This window comes from Mobula birostris, chromosome 17, assembly GCF_030028105.1.
Source record: "Mobula birostris isolate sMobBir1 chromosome 17, sMobBir1.hap1, whole genome shotgun sequence".
NCBI classification, from domain to species: domain Eukaryota; kingdom Metazoa; phylum Chordata; class Chondrichthyes; order Myliobatiformes; family Myliobatidae; genus Mobula; species Mobula birostris.
Window position 1 is genome coordinate 8,261,295 of NC_092386.1, and position 5,124 is coordinate 8,266,418.

Here is a 5,124-nt window from a genome sequence, read left to right on the forward strand (position 1 = left end):
TGGCAGCCAGCCTAAGAGAAGAACAATTCTGAATCCAAACCCAGGGAGGTGGGGCTCATTAGCCTTGTCAGGCCATCCACCTCAGAGAAGGCACTCCGACGTAAATCCTACGATCCGAGGACCTCGCTGTCATCGTCCCAACTTGTTAGGCTATGGCAGATGAACCCCGGGTGTAAAGGATGGGGCCAGTACCGTGCACACTGCACTCCACCTAAAATACCATTGCGCAGGCCGAAGGACACACTCATGTCTACGACCATCCTCCCCGACCACTCATCAAGCCCTGCAGGGATGGGATATGGCAGGAGGAAGATGACACTGGAAGCCGCAGTTCCGATCCTGTATGCAGGCGGTTCAGGTGTATGGGTCGTCTGATGTTGACCCCAGAGACAACGATATCATTCGGCAGCACCCTGAACAACCAAGCAGGCTTCTCTAGGGACCGCACTGCTTGCTCCACATGGAGAGGGGCCTAACCAAAGCTCGTTTCCATTTCCCCCAGTTGGCTAGCCGCAGTCAGCGGGCATCCACAAATGCGGTTGAACAACAACAAAAAAGAAAAGGTACACACCTGCTTCACAAGGAGTGCAAGGACTAAAGTTCGCATGCTGGAACATCAGACCCATGCTCAATACAGCAGACAGTGGTCGCCCAGAACGACGATCCGCTCTAGTTGCGCATGAACTTTCAAGACCTAATGTTGACATCGCTGCTCTCAGTGAAGTCCGCTTCCCAGAGGAAGGCAACCTTCAAAAACATGGCACTGGCTACACCCTCTACTGGTCAGAGACTGAGAGACGCCTTTCTGGCGTTGTCTTTACGGTCAGGAACTCCATTGCCTCCAAACTTGAAAAATTGCCAACGACCATCGCCAGTGGTCTAATCTAGCCTCCGATCGCCAGGCCTGGTGACACACCATTCACCAGTCTGTCTCCTCCTTCGAGAACGCACACGGGGCTGGCATTGAGGACAAAAGGAGAAGGAGGAAGAACCGTGACACAGCAGCACCAAACCCAGAACAGAATTTCCCTTGCAGCCGCTGTGGTTGGACCTGCCTATCCCGTATTGGCCTCGTCAGCCACTAGCGAGCCTGCAGCAGACATGGGCAGCCCCCTTCCTAAATCTTCGTTCGCGAAGCCAAGCCATGATGATAATGATGAGAAACAGTTCCACTGGACTTATTAGCTAAGCCACACATGAAGGCCAGGAGATGGACTTGGTTGTCAGAGTCTATTTGACACACATGCCATTTAATAGGTAGTGGGAGATTCTCCCCATTACCACCCCTGGCTATAATAACCTTAGGATAACCTGCAGATAATGAATACTCAGCTGAACTGTACTGAAATTTTATGCCTTCTGATTTTGTGTTTTTAAAATCTGTGTTTTCACTTTTCTGTAGTTGCTGTTGCATGATTTTTTTTGTGAGGGAGGTGGGGGGGGGTCTGATGTTTGATTTTTCTTTTGGGTGGTTGGTTTCATGTTTTGTGATTGTTGGTGGGGAAGACAAATTTCAGGGTTGCATACTACATGCATACTTTGATAAGTAAATGCACACTGAACTTTGTTTTGAACTTTGAACAGGACACAACCCTGAGATTTGTCTTCCCACACACAGCCATGAAACAAAGAAACAGCATGGAACCCATTTGAAGAAAACATCGACACCTAGCATGCAAAGAAGAGAACAAATCCAAAAACAAGCGAAAAGCAAGGAATACACAACACCAAGTCACAAAGACATCAAAAAAGTCCAGGCAAATTCGGTTCAGCTCAGTTTAGTTTGATCCAGCACCATGTCTCTCGTTATCTACAGGCGCAGTGCTAGAATTGCAGATGTGCTACAATTACAGAGAAAGTGCAGTGCAGATAGACAATAAGGTGCAGGGCCATAGCGAGGTAGATGGTGAGTTTCGGAGTCCTGATGAAAGGTCCCAATCCAAAACGTTGACTCTTTATTCTTTTCCATAGATGCTGCCAGGCCTGCTGAGTTCCTTCAGCATTTTGTGTAAGTTGCTCTGGATTTCCAGCATCTATAGAATCTCTTGTCTCCAAGAGTCCATCTTAATGCACCAGGGAACATTTCAATCGTCTTATAACAGCAATGTACATGCTATTCTTGATCCTGCTGGTACGTGCTTTCACAGTTTTGGATCTTCTGCCTGACAGGTGGAAAAAAGAGAATGTCTGAGTCTTTTATTATGTCGGCTGTTTTACCGAGGTGGTGAGAAGTGTAGACAGCATCCATGGAGGCGAGGCTGGTTTGCGATGTTCTGCGATATTTTTGATACAAAATTTTCTAGCATCAGAAGCTAAGATTTTCTTCAAGATACTCACACTTTGCTCAAATGCCCATATTTCTTCCTTTTAAGAAGTGAGAGCACTAGGAGAGGATGGGAGTACTCAAGGACAAGGGGGAACATTTGCTTCGATGCAGAGAATGTGAAAGAGGTACTTAATGAATAATTTATACTAAATAAGCTAGCCAATAATATTAAAGAGGATACCAAAAGTTTCTTCAGATACGTAAAGTGTAAAAGAGAGACCAGAGTGGATATCAGACCACTGGAAAACAATGCTAAAGAGATAGTAATGGGGGACACCGAAATGATGGATGAACTGAATTTGCATCAGTCTTCACGGTGGAAGGCACTAGTAGTATGGTGGGAGTTCCAGGTGTCAAGGGTCACGAAGTGTGAAGTTACCATAACTAGAGAGAATGTTCTTGGGAAAATGAAAGGCCGGAAGGTCTGGACCAGATGGTGTACACCCTAAAGTTCTGAAACAGGTGCTGAAGAGACTGTGGAGGCATTAGTTCAATAGGTAAATTTAATGTCAGAGAAATGTATACAATATACATTGTGAAATTATTTTTCTTTGCAAATATCCATGAAAACAGAGGAGTGCCCCAAATAATGGATGACAGTTAAAATGTTAGAAGACCAAAGCCCCCCAGCTCCCCCCTCCCATGCACAAACATCAGCAAGGGAGCAATCCCCCCTCCCCCACCAGCAAAAAAGCATCAGCGCCCTCCACCGAGCACTCAAGTGTGCAGCAAAACATCAATAAAGACACAGGCTTGCAGTACCCCAAAGATTACTCATTTACCCAGCAATTCAACATACCACAGGCTCTTTCTCTCACGAACAAGGGAAAAAGAAATGTCCCCGTTTCACAGTGAGAGGGGAGACATAACAAACAACTCGCTGATTTATGATGTTAAAAGTCTATTGTGTCACTTTTCTCCAAACTCCGCGCACAGAGAGTCTGCCCCAGGGTTCGGATCTCTGGACACGTAGCTCACAGCAGCTAATGTGCAGCTGTCGATGTTCCGTGTTCTCTCGTGACGCCTCAGTCAGGGGCACTGGCCTTGAATCAGCCCATCTTCAGAGCTATGAAAACCTGGCACCCTGAAGATGCAAACAAAGGAGTCGCCGTTTAGCGCCGTCTTGACTTTGCATTAGTCATCATCTTTCAAGAATAACTAGATTCTAGAATTGTTACAGAAGACCAGAAAATTGCAAATGCCTCTCCACTCTTCAAGAAGCAAAAGAAGCTGAAGAAAGGAAACTAGAGGCCAGTTAGTCTGACTCAGTGGTTGGGAAGACGTTGGAGTCGATTGTTAAGGATGAGGTCAGAGGGTACTTCAGAGGCACATGATAAAATATGTCATAGTCAGCATGGTTTCCTCAAGGGAAAATCCCACCTGACAAATCTGTTGGAATTCTTTGAAGCATTAACAAGCAGGATAGACAAAGGAGAATCAGTTGATGTTGTGTACTTGGATTTTCAGAAGGCCTTTGACAAGGTGCTCCAGATGAGGCTGCTTAACAAACGTTAAACCCATGGTGTTACAGGGAAAAACTCTAGCATGGATAAATCAAGGGTTGATTGGCAGGAGGCAAAGAGTTCCACGGGGGTCGTTGTTGGGACTGATTCTTTTTATGTTATATGTCAATAATTTGGATGATGAAATTGATGACTTTGTTGCAAAGTTTGCAGACAATATGAAAATAGGTGGTGGGGCGGGTAGTTTTGAAGAAGTAGAGAGGCTACAGAAGACATTAGACAGATGAGGAGAATGGGCAAAGAAATGGCAGATGGAATACAGTGTCGGGAAGTTTGGTAGAAGAAATTAAATTATTGACTATTTTCTAAATGGAGAGAAAATTCAAAAAAACTGAGGGACAAAGGGACTTGGGAGTCTTTGGGAAGGTCTCCCTAAAGGTTAATTTGCAGGTTGAAACTGTGGTGAGGAAGACAAATGCAATGTTAGCATTCATTTCACGAGAACTAAAATACAAAAGCAAGGATGTAATGTTGAAACTTTATAAAGCACTGGTGAGGCCTCACTTGGGGAATTGTGAGCAGGTTTGGGTCCCTTATCTTAGAAAGGATGTGTTGAAACGGAAGAGGGTTAAAAGGAGGTTTACGAAAATGATTCTACGATTGAATGGCTTATCACATGAGTGTTTGATGGCTCTGGGCCTGTATACCCTGGAATTTCGAACAATCGAATGGTGAAAGATCTTGATAGAGCGGATGTGGAGCAGATGTGTCCTACGCTGGGAGAGTCTAAGAGTAGAGGACACAGCCTCCGAGTAGAGGAGCGTCCTTCCAGGATGGAGATCAGCAGGACTTTCTTTAGCCAGAGTGTTGTGAATCCGTGGAACTCTTTGTCATGGGCAGCTGTGGTGGCCAAGTTTTTATGTATATTTAAGGCAGAGGTTGGTCAGGGCATGGAGGGATATGGGAAGAAGGCAGGAGATAGGGGTTGAGAGGAAAATTGGATCAACTATTATGAAATGGCAGAGCAGATCCAAAGGGCCAAATGGCCTAATTCTGCTCTTGTATCTTATGGTCTTACAGTCTTATTTCAGTATTTATGAAGGAAAAGAATATGGAGGACCAAGAGACCACTGCTGAGTGTATAACGATGTTAGGATGTTTAGAAGTCAAGGAGGAGGAAGTGAAGTTGAAAACACAAACACAAGGAAATCTGCAGATGCTGGAAATTCAAGCAACACACACAAAATGCTGGTGAACGCAGCAGGCCAGACAGCATCCATAGGAAACACAGTCGACGTTTCAGGCTGAGACCCTTCGTCAGGACCTGAAACTTCG